The sequence below is a fragment of the Eurosta solidaginis genome, chromosome 1 (assembly GCF_040869045.1).
Source record: "Eurosta solidaginis isolate ZX-2024a chromosome 1, ASM4086904v1, whole genome shotgun sequence".
NCBI classification, from domain to species: Eukaryota; Metazoa; Arthropoda; class Insecta; order Diptera; family Tephritidae; genus Eurosta; species Eurosta solidaginis.
In genome coordinates, this window is record NC_090319.1 from 234,755,827 (window position 1) to 234,772,079 (window position 16,253).

Sequence of the window (16,253 nt, forward strand, 5' to 3'; positions counted from 1 at the left end):
GTTAAAGTTAAAATTAAAGTTAAATTAAAGTTAAAGTTAAAGATAAAGTTATAGTTAAAGTTAAAGTTGAAGTTAAAGTTAAAGTTAAATTTAAAGTTAAAGTTAAGGTTAAAGATAAAGTTAAAGTTAAAGTTAAAGTTAAAATTAAAGTTAAAGTTAAATTAAAGTTAAAGTTAAAGTTAAAATTAAAGTTAAAGTTAAAGTTAAAGTTAAAATTAAAGTTAAATTAAAGTTAAAGTTAAAGTTAAAGTTATAGTTAAAGTTAAAGTTAAAGTTAAAGTTAAAGTTGAAGTTAAAGTTAAAGTTAAACTTAAAGTTAAAATTTAAGTTGAAGTTAAAGGTAAAGTTAAAGTTAAAGTTAAGGTTAAAGTTAAAGTTAAAGTTAAAGTTAAAGTTAAATTTAAAGTTAAAGTTAAAGTTAAATTAAAGTTAAAGTTAAAGTTAAAGTTAAAGTTAAAGTTAAAGTTAAAGTTATAGTTAAAGTTAAAGTTAAAGTTGAAGTTAAAGTTAAAGTTAAAGTTAAAGTTAAAGTTATAGTTAAAGTTAAAGTTAAATTTAAAGTTAAATTTAAAATTAAAGTTAAAGTTGAAGTTAAAGTTAAAGTTAAAGTTGAAGTTAAAGTTATTGGTCTTTATTAGACTACTTTGAAAATATTTCACAATAACACCTATACTTCGCAACCAATAGCGTGCTTAAAACAAACTGATTGCTGTTTACTCAGCTTTCGCTCCTTTTATAGTCCCTGCTGTCTTGTTCGCATACTTCTAGGCGTTTCTTCTTCTAGAATTTACTAATTGTTTACCAGCTATAAACTTGCCAGCTATAAACTACAGATGCACGTTTATAGCCTCTCATAGAGCCATATGCGCGCGTATATGTGAGTAATACTTCCACCGATGTGAGTATCTCAGATGTGTGCATGTGTTTGTGCGTATCCCTCCGCTGCTTGGTTGTACATATGTGCAGACATAATGATTGATTTGTTTATGTACATACAAATGACTGCTTAGTATCGGCTTAGAGATGATAGTATCCCTTAGTGTTGCTAATATTCGTCACATTGCCCTCCACCTAAGTCTGATCATCCCGATCAGACAAATTTCCTGATCTAAACGCCGCCAGCCTTTCCAGATGAACCACTTTCATTTTGGTCCGTGTTTACCAATGGTTTGCATCCTGTAAACTATATCCTTGATCCGTTTTACAACTTTGTATGGGCCTTCCCAGTTACAATGCATTTTCGGGGACAAACCTTTTTTCCGTTGTGGGTTGTATAACAGCACCAAATCCCCTTCCTGAAAACCTTCCAAATTAATTGCTTTATCGTATCTGGCTTTCATCTTGTCACTCATAATCTTTGTTCGTTGCCTTATCAGATCATGTATTTCTCTCCGCTCTTCTTCCAAGACACCTGTGGCTTTCTTGACATTTCTCTCCGCATCAGCATCTATCCCAAACTTCAAATCAGCTGGCAGTCGAAGGTCATTGCCAAAAATTACTTTGCAGGGGTTTGGCTCGTTTTTTCATGCGCTGCTGATCGGCAAGCTGTCAAGAATGATGGTATGCGGGTATCCCACTCTTTATGGAACTTGTCCACTACTTTCCTTAAGTGCTCCTCCAATGTTCTATTGAATCGTTCCACCACACCATCGGACTGAGGATGCAATGCAGTTGTCCGTGTTTTTAGAATGCCCAATAATTTACACATTTCCTGGAACACAGCTGATTCGAAATTTCTGCCTTGGTCAGAATGTAGCTCTATTGGTACACCATACCTTGCAACCCAATTGTTTATAAATACTTCTGCTCCTGTTTCCGCTTTTTGGTTTGGGATTGGGTATACTTCTGGCCATGGGTATACTTCTGGCCATTTGCTGAAATAATCCATAGCCACCAGTACATATTTGTTTCCGCAGTTGCTAGTAGGAAATGGACCTGCGACATCCATAGCGATCCTTTCAAATGGTGCACCTGAGTATATTGATTCATCTGGCCATGACTTGGGGGTTTGAGTCCTTTCGATTAGCTGCAAACCTCGTAGTTCGCAATCCACTCAGTGACCCACTGACGGCACCAACCCAATAGAACCTCTGTTTAATCTTCTCGAGCGTCTTCGTGATTCCCAGATTACCACCGCTTGGACTATTATGCAGCTCGCTGAGCACGTCAGGAATCATTTTCCTGGGAACGACTATTAGTTTATTTTTGCATTGACCATCCTCACTCTCCTCACTCGATGCAATCAACTGGATATCAATTCTAAACTGTTCCACTGTGCTTAATATGACTTCGGAATGGGAGTCTCTGCTGACATCTCCTCTCTATTTCGTCTTTCGTTTCGTTCGAGCCCGTGCATAACATGTGACAGATCTGTATCTTCTAGCTGACACTTCCTTAGTTGTTCCTTGTCCCATTCATCCGTGCACGTTATAGTCATTAGCCGGACATCTATAATGTCTTCTTTAGCATCGGCCTTTGAACAGTGCTTGTATTCCAAACTACATGGTCTTCGTGACATTGCATCGGCATTCCCATGGGTACTACCATTCCGATGCTCAATGGAAAAGTCACAGCTTTGTAGCCGCTCGATCTACCGTGCCAATTGTCCTTCCGGATTACGAACTGCAGAAGCCATTTCAAAGCTGCCTGATCTGTCCTGACGCGGAATCGCTGGCCGTAGAGGTATTTGTGAAAATGTTTAATGCACTCTACCAATGCCAAAAGTTCTCTCTGTGTAACGCAGTAGTTCCTCTCTGGTTTTCCAATTGAACGGTTGTAATATGCAACTACCTTCTCCTGTCCATCAACTAGTTGTGACAAAACGCCTCCTATAGCATATCCGCTTGTATCTGTATCTAGAATAAACGTTTCTCCAGGGAATCCTATATGCCAACATTGGGGCAGTGCGCAAATGCTCTTTCAATGTTCGGAAAGCTACTTCTTGCTCCTTCTTCCATTCAAAAGCTTCGTTTTTTCTTGTTAGCTCGTGGAGGCTATGGGCTACGTTGGCAAAATTTGGTACAAATCGCCGGTAATATGTGCACAGGCCAAGGAAACTTCTAAAATCATGCAGATTCTGGGGTCTTGGCCAATCCTTCACTGCTTCTATCTTTTCATTCGCGGTGCAGATGTCCTCCATCGTTACTTTATGACCCAAGTAACTAACTTGCTTCTTCAACAGAGAACACTTTTTGGGACTAAGTTTCAGACCAGCACCAGCTACTCTTTGGAAAACCTCTTCCAAGTTATTCAGATGTTCTTCGAAGTTCTTTCACAATACGATGATGTCGTCTAGTTACACTAAGCATGTTTTCCAATGTAGTCCTTTCAGTATGTGATCCATGAGTCTTTCAAAAGTAGCTGGTGTATTACATAGTCCAAAATGCATCACTGTAAATTTCCAAAGAACATTACCGACACTCTTTTCTCTTTGTCTTCCTCCTTCACTTCCACTTGCCAGTAGCCGCTTTTAAAGTCCAATGTGGAAAACCATTTCATACCAGATAGCGAGTCCAGAGTGTCGTCAATTCTTCGCAATGGGTAGCTATCCTTTTTCGTAACGTCATTCAACTTCCGGTAGTCCACGCAAAACCTCCTCCTGTCGCTCATTTCTTGTATGATTTGACTCACAGCTTCCCGCTTCGCCAGTGGAACACTACGTGGAGCTTGACGGATCGGTCTCGCATCTGCAGTGTCAATTTGATGTTTCACAACGTTGGTGCGGCCTGGTTTGGAGCCATCTTGGTCAAATATGTTCGCGTACTTTAGGTCAAGTTGTTTTGCCTTACTCTGGTAGTCTTCCTGTAGCCCCTCCGTCCAAGCCGCGATGTCATTTGAAAAATCAGTATTACTAGTTGAAACGTGTTCCTGGAGCTGTTCACAGTTAATAACTACTTCAACCTCTTGGCATCTTCCCAATATAACTCAGTCAGTTTGAGTAGTGACTTGGACTCAAAGACTACTCTTACCGTAATACGTCCATCTTGTTTTGTCATAGCCAGGGTTTTTCCTACAAGTACGTTCGGTGCTGATTTGTTTGCTGCTTCGACAACCCACAATTTGTTTGTCCCACAATCTCCATCAACCTTTGCCCAGAAGACTGCTTCTGATTTTGGTGGTATTTGCTGACTCTCTTCCACCAGCGCTCGTTTACTGCTGTAGCCTCTCTCGTAGCAGAAATTAAGTGGCACATATATGTTCTTATATCGCATCATCTTGCTTTGCATGTCGATCTGGATGCCCTGGTCGATTAAGAAGTCCACTCCAATTATGATTTCATCAACAATATCTGTCACTATAAAATTGTGTACTACCACGATGTTCCCAATTGCGACTTCACATGCTACTTCTCCTAGAACTGTGGAGGCTTATCTAGTGGCTGTACGCAATCTAGCTCCATGCAATGGTCTTATCTTCTTGTTGACTAAATCCGCTCGAATGATGGAATGAGATGCACCCATATCTACAGTCAGTAAACGTTCCTTTTCATCCACATGTCCTCCGACAGTAATATTGTTTGACCTTCTTCCAATTTGCGAGACAGAGATTATGGGGCACTCAATTAAGGGAGCCAGCTGTTGCCCCTTGCGGCTGACTCGCTTTAGTTTAACGATTGAGTGGATTTGGAGAATTGCACATCTCCTTCAACTCTGCGTATACGGCCACCCACATTGCAATGTGCCCTGGCTTTCCATATTTAAAGCATTTGACGGCACCATGATTTTTCCGCTGCGTTCCTTCTAATGCTTTTAAAATTGTGTCTACCCAATCTGGCCTTTCCACTTCCACGCGATGAGCTTTGTATGCGGGCTTTCTCAAAAGTAAGGCAGTTTCCTGAGTTAGTGCATAGGATACTATTTCAGCAAATGTTTGCTTTGGGCTTGCGTATGTAGCTCGCTTTGTTTCGACATCCAGTATGCCATTTATAAAACTCTGAATCTTTACCCTTTCAGTGTATTCCGCAAGTGCGTCCGCATTTGCAAGGTGAGCCAATCTTTCAATGTCTGAAGCCAACTCCTGTAAAGTCTCGTTAGATTTTTGGTAGCGGTTTTGCAATTCTATTTGGTAGATTTTTTTTCTGTGTTCGCTTCCGTAACGTCGTTCTACAGCAGCCATCAATGCTTCATAGTTGTTCCGCTCTCCTTCGGGAATCGTCTGTAGGACTTCGGCTGCTGGCCCCTTCAATGCTACGAATAGAGCTGCAAATTTATCTTCAGTATTCCAGTTGTTCACTGTTGCGGTCTTCTCAAACTGAAGCTTAAACACCTGGAAAGGAACAGAACCGTCAACGGATGGTGTTTTTACCTTTGGATTGCTCGATGGAACAGCCGGGCGATTTAGTTATAATTGCTCCATACGACCTTTTAAATCATCGACCTCTGCCTGAAATTGTGCGATTTTTCATCCTGCATTTTCAAGTTTTGATGATAACGTTGCTTCCTGTCCCTTCAGCTGCGAGGATATGCGGGCCTCTTGGGATTTCAATTTCTCAGCCAACTGAGATGTCACATATGTCTTCTGTTCTTCCAGTTGAGTTCCCATCTTAGATGTTATACGGTTCTCCTGGGATTCTAGTTGGGATACCATATATGTCTTCTGTTCTTCCAGTTGAGATGACATTTCTGTTGATATTTGTGACGACATTTATGAAATGCGCGTTTCTTGTGCTTCAATCTTCGATGTCACTGTCGCTGTTTGTGCAGATATTGCAGCCAAAATCGTGTTCAAGTCTGTGCTGGTAACTGCCTATGATGTTTCGTTTTTCTCTTCAATTTTTGTTGTTGTCTCGTCCCCATCAGGATGAAAGACATCATCGTTCACATTAATTCCTTCCGTCTCCATAGCGTCTCGTAGCCGTGCTTGAAGTTCGATATTATTGCCGGTTGTATTCAATCCACGGTTCTCCAACTCCTTTTTCAGTTGCTGGATCCTTAATTCACTTAACTTTGCCATGTCCAAGTTTTATTCCAAATCTTCAGAATTTATTCAACAAGTCCTCTTCTGACACCAATTTGTAACGAACTTAGGGCATTTCTGCTTATTTGCAACCTCTTACTAACGTTCGTATCGCTAAACTGTTGAATAAATAACTCCAATATTCAATAATGCAAATTGGTCTTTATTAGACTACTTTGAAAATACTTCACAATAACACTTATACTTCGCAAACAATAGCGTGCTTAAATCAAACTGATTGGTGTTTACTCAGCTTTCGCTCCTTTTATACTCTCTGCTGTCCCGTTCGCATACTTCTAGGCGTTTCTTCTTCTAGAATTTACTACTTGTTTACCAGCTATAAACTACAGATGCACGTTTATAGTCTCTCGCAAAGCCATATGCGCGTGTAACACTTCCACCGATGATTGCATACTTTTGTGAGTATCTCAGATATATGCATGTGTTTGTGCCTTTTTCTCCGCTGCTTGGATGTACATATATGTAGACGTAATGATTGATTTGTTTGTGTATATACAAAAGACTGCTTAGTATCGGCTTAGAGATGATAGTATCCCTTAATTTTGGTAATATTCGTCAAAATATTGACAGCCAAGCAGCAATTAAGGCGATAATCTCGCATAGCAAAAGTGTGTTAGAGTGTAAGCAATCCTTGGAAAGAATCGGGACAGTGAAAAGCATACATCTATATTGGGTCTCGGGGCATATGGGGGTAGATGGGAATTAAAAAAGCAGATGAACTAGATAAAAAGGGCGCATTCCTTGAAGCTTACCCCATAGACGTCCCAATTAGATTGGGCAGATTAAGAGAAGGCGAGAGGTGCACATAATCGACTAAGCGTGAAAGGTGTGGGTCCAAGCACGAGGCTGTAAAGTATCGAAGATTATGTGTAGGTTTTTCAACCTTAAACTGACAAAGTTGCTTCTATCATTAAAAAGAGACGGAATTTTCAATTGTTTTCCAGCTGGCCTTTCCAGCTGGTCTTTCCAGCGGAGTGAGGGCCGCCCTCTTCCTCTGCTTCCACAGGCTGTTCCGATAATAATATTTTCTTAGCCGGGGCGTCACCTTTCATTGGAGGGTGGAGCCGTGTGTAGAAGTCCACAAAAGTGGGGAAAGCTTCTGACCGCCATTCACATGGGAATGGCCAGAGCGATTCTTTTGCATGCGGTTCAAACAGCTCACTACTACCGGCCGCTTGCGGCTAAGTATCCTCTGGGTAGCCGCTAAACGGACGTTTAGCGGTGAGCTAATGTGAGAAGGCGACAACCTGACTAGGCCACTCTGACATAATCGGTTTTAAGGCTAGCCGGGGTGATCTCATCGGCAGCGTCTGTACACCTCTAGGTGCGGCTGCAAGCGGGCGTCTGTCTTGGAGCAAGCGGCTCGCTATATAAACGTGCAAGTAATATTTTCACCCCCGCTGAGCGGGTTGTGCGCTTGGCTTGGGACCCGCCACGTAAAACCATCCAATGAAATATAACAACAAACCTCGGATAAATGCACTCTCTATTGATGACGACCATGGCAAACGTTTGAAGGACAATGAATTGAGGGCATGCACCTGGAACGTCCGCTCCCTGAATGGGATTGGTGCAGATGCCCGCCTGATGGATGCCCTCGTCAAAACAAAATCTGACATCACCGCCATCCAAGAAATGCGTTGGACGAAGCAAGGAAGAAAGAAGATAAAAAATTCTGACATCTATTGGAGTGGCCATACGAATAAGCGCAGTTTCGGCGTCGGATTCGTGATGGGAGAGAGACTTTATCGCCAAGTGCTGGCGTTCGCGCCTGTGGACGAGCCTCTCGCCGCTATCCGAATAAAAGCAAAATTTTTTAATACATCATTCATCTGTGCCCATGCGCCGACAGTGGAAAAAGACGATGAGGTGAAAGACACTTTTTATGAACAATTAGAACGCACATACGAGCGCTGCCCCCGTCATGATATAAAAGTCGTGCTTGGAGACTTTAACGCCAGGGTGGGCAAAGAAGGTGTTTTGGCCCTACAGTCGGAAAGTTCAGCATACACAATGAAACTTCTCCTAACGGACTGAGGCTGATTGACTTTGCCGGTGCTTGAAACATGGTCATATCCAGCAAGAGGTTCATGCATAAAAATATACATCAAGCTACATGGCTGTCTCCTGATCGAAATACTCGCAACCACATCGATCACGTTGTGATAGACGGACGGCATGCCTCCAGTGTTTTAGATGTGCGCACGATCCGAGGACCTAACATCGACTCAGACCATTATCTCGTTGCAGCCAAAATAAGCACCCGCCTCAACGCGGCTAAAACCAAGGAACAAAAAACACAAGGAAAGCTAGACGTCGAAAAGCCTCAATCACAACAGACTGCCAATGATTTCGCAACTCGTCTCTCACACCTGCTCTGTGAGAGCACAACTCATCCTGAAGGAATACAGGAACAGTGGGAGCATATCTTCAAAGCACTTCGTACTGCCGCCGAGGAAATAATTGGTTACCGGCGGCCACGAAAAAACAACTGGTACAATGAAGAATGTCGCGTTGCAACCGAAAGAAAAGACGCTGCCTACAGGTCTACGTTAAAAGCGAGCTCGACAAGAGGAGTGTGTGAACGCTATCGTGAGTTGAAAAGGGAAGCGAGACGCCTTTTCAGGAAGAAAAAAGCAGAAGCAGAAAGGCGCGAGTGCGAGGAGCTTGAGCTACTAGCCACCAGGAATAACGCCCGAAAATTTTACCAAAAAATACGGCGACAGACGGAAGGTTTTAACACCGGGTCAAACTCCTGTAGGAACGAAAACGGCGACCTTATAACTGATGGCCAGAAAGTGCTTAGATTATGGAGGGAACACTTCTTTGCTCTCCTAAATATAGGCAGCAATTCACCGCGCAGAGAGGAAGAACACGATCCCGCAATCGATGATGATGGAATATATGTCCCCCCGCGCGATTATGACGAAGTTAGAATAGCAATAACCAGATTGAAATACAACAAGGCCGTGAGCGCTGATGGATTGCCTGCGGAGTTATTCAAGTATGGCGGCGAGGAGTTTGTAAAGCGCATGCAGCAGCTTCTTAGCAAAATATGGGCGGAAGAGTGCATGCCCGACGGTTGGAATCTAAGTGTTCTTTGCCCAGTCCACAAGAAGGGAATCAGCCTTCTTAATAACGGATATAAGGTCCAGTCAAGTGTAGTGTGCAAAAGATTGAAGCCCACCGTGAACCGGCTGATTGGACCTTACCAGTGCGGCTTCAGACCAGGTAAATATACCATCGACCAGATTTTAAAAATGCGCCATATCTTGGAAAAAACTCGTGAAAGGAGAATCGACACACATCACCTCTTCGTCGACTTTAAAGCCACCTTCGACAGCACGAAAATGAGCTGCCTATATGCCGCTATGTCTGAAATCAGTTTCCCCACAAAACTTATACGGCTGTGCAAAATGGCGTTGAGCAACATCATCAGCTCAGTTAGAATTGGGAAGGACCTCTCCGAGCCGTTCGAATCTAAACCAGGTTTCAGATTCTTTAATTTGATGCTGGAGAAAATTATACTAGCTGCAGAACTTAACCGCACTGGAACAATATACTATAAAAGCGTGCAATTACTGGCATATGCTGATGACATTGATATCATTGGCCTAAAAACCCGCGCTGTTAGTTCTGCTTACTCCAAACTGGAAAAAGAAGCGGTAAAGATGGGTTTGATGGTTAATGAGGACAAAACGAAGTACATGCTGTCATCCAGCAAAGAGTCAGCGCATACGCGCCTTGGCAACCACGCTACTGTTGTCAGCCATAATTTGGAAATAGTAAAAGACTTCGTTTATTTGGGAACCAGCAACAACATCAGCACTGAAATCCAGCGAAGAATCAATCTTGCCAATAAATGCTACTTTGGACTAGGTAGGCAGTTGAAAAGTAAAGTCCTCTCTCGGCGAACGAAAATCATACTCTACAAGCCACTTATCGTACCCGTCCTGCTATATGAGACAGAAGCATGGACCATGACAACAGCAGATGAAGCGGCTTTGGGAGTGTTCGAGAGAAAAGTTCTTCGAAAGATTTATGGACCTCTACGCGTTGGCGATGACGAGTACCGAATAAGGTTTAATGATGAGCTGTACGAGCTATACGCAGACAGCAACATAGTCAAGCGAATTAAAATGCAGCGGCTGTGCTGGCTAGGCCATGTTATGCGAATGAAAGATGATGTTCCGGCCAAGCAAGTGTTTCTATCGGAACCCGCCTATGGAAGCAGAGGTAGAGGGCGGCCCCTACTCCGTTGGAAGGACCAGGTGCAAAACGATTTAAACTCCCTTGGTGTGACCAATTGGCGCCGGTTGACGGAGCGAAGAAGCGACTGGCGCACTTTGTTGGACGGCCATAACCGTTTAGACGGTTAAGCGCCAATTAAGTAAGTAAGTAATATGGCCTAGCCAACGTGGCCGCTGCGTTTTAATTCGCTGGACTATGTTGATGTCTGCGGAAAACTCGTACAGTTCATCATTAATTCTTCTTCGGTACTTGCCATCGCCAGAGCGTAGAAGAGAAGTCCATAAATATTTGGAAGGACCTTTCTCTCGAACATTCCTAGAACTGCTTCATCTGATATTTTCATGGGCCATGCTTCTCCACCAAATAGCAGAACAGGTACGATAAGTAACTTGTAGGGCATGATTTTCGTTTGCCGAGAGAGGACTTTACGCCTGCCTAGCGTATGTGAATGAAGGAAAATCGCTCCGCAAGGAGCTACTTCTGATGCTAGCGAACGGGATTTTGAACCTAAATCCCCGGATAAGTATAAGCAAACCCTTTCCTAAACATTTTTTTAAATAGAAAAATTAAGTTTTTTAAAGTAAATATACCAAGTATATACGCTCCAGTTTTTTCGCCCCGCGAAACCTGACATTATCATCGACTAAATCATCGGCGACCTTATTTACAACATGGAAGTCCCAGATGTCGACCATTTTCAGTGTCCACGTCAATGGCACTACGCTACCAACCGTCTTACACCCACCCCAAAATCTTGGGTATGCCGTTTGATCAGGATCTACATTTTGGTGAGCATGCAGCCGCAATTGTACCGAAAATCCAGAGTCGCAATACAATCCTCAAATCTCTTGCTGGCAGTACTTGGAGTAAGGATAAAGAAACGCTAATAACCACTTACAAAGCAATTGGCCAGCCGATTGCATGCCCCGCGCCGATTGGTCGCCTAGCCTAAAGACTACTCACTGGAAGAAGCTACAGGCCTGCCAAAATACTGCCCTCAGAACCGCCACGAGTTGTCTTCTTATGTCCCCAGAACACCATCTACATAATTAGGCGAGAATATTCCCCATTAGGGAGAGAAATGTAATGCGTTCTGGATACTGAACTTCGTTCTGGATACTGTAACAGGTTAAACTCTTACCTATCCAGAATCAACCCCGGCATACAAAACATATGTGCTTCTTGTAATGTGTCCCCACATAATACCAACCATCTCTTTAACTGTATTGTGGAACCAACACCCCTAACACCCCTCTCATTATGATCCCCCCTGTTGAAATAGGAAGTTTCCTTGGACTCCCGTTAAAGGATATTGATGACAATTTGTGACCGGTCGCACCTATTGGATGGGACGAAACACTGCTACAACAACAACAACAACGCTACAGAATACCACACAGAATCAGAATGATTCAGCGCTACTGCGTCTAACAAATGAAATGACAAAAAACAACAAACGGTAAAATTGAAGTTTAGCCACACACCTACAAACAGGCGTAGTGATAGCCTAATGGTAGGCCTGCGGAGTTAGAACAGCGATGACTCGAGTTGGAATCTAAATAGAGCGTTAAGTTCCTTGCAAATTTTAAGGTTTTTCCTGACGTTGCATTGTCATGCGGTTCTGAAGTATGTTCTTAGTTTCAAGAATCTAGCTCTACGGGAAATTACTCAAATAGCGGTCGTAAGATTTCATTTGTAGTAAATGGACTTTCGAAATATTTCTGAATATTTCGATCCCTATCCCATCTAGAAAATATTTTTAACGTAAACTAAGTGTGGTTCAAAGTTTCAGCTCTTTCGGTTATTGGGAAGCTCCTTAAAACTCGAAAGCAAAATTTCCAGGTTGGGACTATTTTTTTAGATTTTCACGGTCCCTGAACCGAGTTCGACTCCCACTCCCGGGAGAAAATGCTTCTCCACCAAATAGCTGAACAGGTACGATAAGTGACTTGTAGAGCATGATTTTAGTTTGCCGAGAGAGGACTTTACGCCTGCCTAGCTGTTTAAGCGACTTAAACTATGAACATTTTTCGTTCGTTTGTTTCAGTAGCCATTGAGTGTGCTTGTAATTCTCAACTGGTTAGTGAAATATTCTAAAGACATAGTTTGAGTTTTTTAATTAAAATCGAGGTTCTTCGGATGGTGTGCTAATACATCAGAGCCCAGTGCTCGCTTCCATATCACACTTTGAAGGGGTTCTTCAAATAGAAGATGAGGTGGCTCATTAGAGCGAAACCTCAGAGTGTCCAACGCTCGCCCCAAATTAAATAAATAGAGGTTCTTCGGATGGTGTGCTAATACATCAGAGCCCAGTGCTCGCCTCCATATCACACTTTGAAGGGGTTCTTCAAATAGAAGATGAGGTGGCTCATTAGAGCGAAACCTCAGAGTGCCCAACGCTCGCCCCAAATTAAATAAATAGAGGTTTTTCTTGTAGAAAATGGGGTGCCAATACCTCAGAGCCGTCCCGTGCTCGCCTCCATATCACATTTTAAAGGGTTCTTCAAATAGAGGATGAGGTGGCTCAGTAGAGCGAAGCCTCAGAGCCCCCCAGTGCTCGCCCCCAAATTAAATAAATAAAGGTGTACTGATGCTATGCATCCTCCCATGACTTAAATACACCAATAACACTAAAACTACCCAACTCAATAAATGGAATACATTAAATCAAAAACCCCATAAACTCAATACAGTCCATTAATAATAATAATTTATAAATTTAAAAAAAGGAATGCTTGGTGGGAGTTGAACCCGCAACCCCGGGCGTTTGGTCGGGTACGTCAGCCACTGTGCCACGACTCATACGCTTACAAGCACATAAAATTACTCATTTATAACTCTTATTAAACTGCTCGCCCTCAATTGCCCAAAGCTTAGACACTAGCGTATGTGAATGAAGGAAAATCGCTCCGCAAGGAGCTACTTCTGATGCTAGCGAACGGGATTTTGAACCTAAATCCCCGGATAAGTGTAAGCAAACCCTTTCCTAAACATTTTTTTAAATAGAAAAATTAAGTTTTTTAAAGTAAATATACCAAGTATATACGCTCCAGTTTTTTCGCCCCGCGAAACCTGACATTATCATCGACTAAATCATCGGCGACCTTATTTTCAACATGGAAGTCCCAGATGTCGACCATTTTCAGTGTGCACGTCAATGGCACTACGCTACCAACCATCTTACACCCACCCCAAAATCTTGGGTGTGCCGTTTGATCAGGATCTACATTTTGGTGAGCATGCAGCCGCAATTGTACCGAAAATCCAGAGCCGCAATAAAATCCTCAAATCTCTTGCTGGCAGTACTTGGGGTAAGGATAAAGAAACGCTAACAACCTCTTACAAAGCAATTGACCAGCAAATTGCATGCCCCGCGCCGATTGGCCGCCTAGCCTAAAGACTACTCACTGGAAGAAGCTACAGGCCTGCCAAAATACTGCCCTCAGAACCGCCACGAGTTGTCTTCTTATGTCCCCAGAACACCATCTACATAATTAGGCGAGAATATTCCCCATTAGGGAGAGAAATGTAATGCGTTCCTGTTTAATACCCAGAAACCTGGGCACCCCAACATACATCTGATTGATGAGCCTACACCGCCCAGTGGCTTAAGGAGTCATCTCCGTAAGCATTATGAGGAAATACGGCACATGAGAATACAGCCGTATGAAGCTGAAAAATACAAGCAGATCCTCCGTGAACTCCACAAACAGGCGTCGGACCTCTATGCCAGGAATTGCCCGGTGAATCCTGTACTCAAAGAAGAATACCCAAAACTAGCAGAAGAGGAACGCATTCTCACTAGGGAAACACGAGTCACTCTAGCTCAACTTCGTTCTGGATACTGTAACAGGTTAAACTCTTACCTATCCAGAATCAACCCCGGCATACAAAACATATGTGCTTCTTGTAATGTGTCCCCACATAATACCAACCATCTCTTTAACTGTATTGTGGAACCAACACTCCTAACACCCCTCTCATTATGATCCCCCCTGTTGAAACAGGAAGTTTCCTTGGACTCCCGTTAAAGGATATTGATGACAATTTGTGACCGGTCGCACCTATTGGATGGGACGAAACACTGCTACAACAACAACGATACAGAGTACCACACAGAATCAGAATGATTCAGCGCTACTGCGTCTAACAAATGAAATGAAAAAAACAAAACAACAAACGGGAAAACTGAAGTTTAGCCACACACCTACAAACAGACGTAGTGATAGTCTAATGGTAGGCCTGCGGAGTTAGAAAGGTGATGACTCGAGTTCGAATCCAAATAGAGCGTTAAGTTCCTTGCAAATTTTCAGGTTTTTCTGATGTTGCATTGTCATGCGGTTCTGAAGTATGTTCTTAGTTTCAAGAATCTAGCTCTACGGGAAATTACTCAAATAGCGGTCGTAAGATTTCATTTGTAGTAAATGGACTTTCGAAATATTTCTGAATATTTCGATCCCTATCCCATCTAGAAAATATTTTTAACGTAAATATTATAACTTAAGTGTGGTTCAAAGTTTCAGCTCTTTCGGTTATTGGGAAGCTCCTTAAAACTCGAAAGCAAAATTTCCAGGTTCGGACTATTTTTTTGGATTTTCACGGTCCCTGAACCGAGTTCGACTCCCACTCCCGGGAGAAAATGCTTTGAAGAGATTTACAAGGTATAATCGAAACAGCTGTCGCCTTGTCCGTCCTGATGTCACGTTGTTTAAATTTTTCCCAAATTATTAAATAAATTATAAAATTAAAAATTGCTTGAAATAAATGTTTTCATACATTTAAGGCGATACGGGCAATCCCCGGTTAACTCATATAAGTAGACAACATTTGGTTAATACGTTGTAGTTCTATAAATAGAACAAAAACAACAACAAATAACAAGTTTCTCTGAAAACCGCCTTACAAATATGCATAACTTCAACACATAACTACATACGAATTATGTGATGTGTAGAAGATAATATATGCGAAACAAGGCAATTGGGAAAACTTTACAACAACTAAGGCATGACGTAGCTGAATGCGTTTGTAACCATTTCAACTATCGTAGGAGTGCGGGTTCGACTCCTACTACCGGGACAAAAGGGCTTTGTGGAGATTTACAAGGTATAATCGAAACAGCTGTCGCCTTGTCCGTCCTGATGTCACGTTGTTTAAATTTTTCACAAATTATTAAATAAATTATAAAATTAAAAATTGCTTGAAATACGGGCAATCCTCGGTTAACTCATATAAGTAGACAACATTTGGTTAGTTCGTAAATAGAACAAAAACAACATCAAATACCAAGTTTCTCTGAAAACCGCCTTACAAGCATGAATAACTTCAACACATAACTACATACGAATTATGTGATGTGTAGAAGATAATATATGCGAAAGAAGGCAATTGGGAAAAACTTTACAACTAAGACATGACGTAGCTGAATGCGTTTGTAGGAATTTCAACTATTGTAGGAGTGCGGGTTCGACTCCCACTCCCGGGAGAAAAGGCTTTGAAGAGATTTACAAGGTATAACGAAACAGCTGTCGCCTTGTCCGTTCTGATGTCACGTTGTTTAAATTTTACCCAGATAAATTTCAAATTAATTCCTTTATGTTGCATTGTTATGGGGTTCTGAAGTAATTTTTTAGTTTCACATGTTGTAAATGGACTATCTAAATATCTCCCATCTAGAAAACTCCTTCATCCTGAATATTAGAACGTAGAAAAGCTTGAGTTTTGCTCAAAGTTTCAGGTCAGTGGGCTCTACGGAAAGTTACCCAAATAGCCGTCGTAAGACCCCACATATTGTAAATTAAATTTCTAAATATCTCGTGCCCTATCAGATCTAGGAAACTTTTATACTAAATATTACAAAGTAATAAAGCCGTTAGCTACCTTCAAAATTTAAGGTTCAAATGGATCAAAAAGGCAACCCTGGCGCTATCACTTTATTTGGTAGTATAGCTTACGCCATTTTTTGTGGAATATTCTTGCTACATATGAGCCGTTTATTTCGAAAGTGGCATAAGTCATTTCATGTC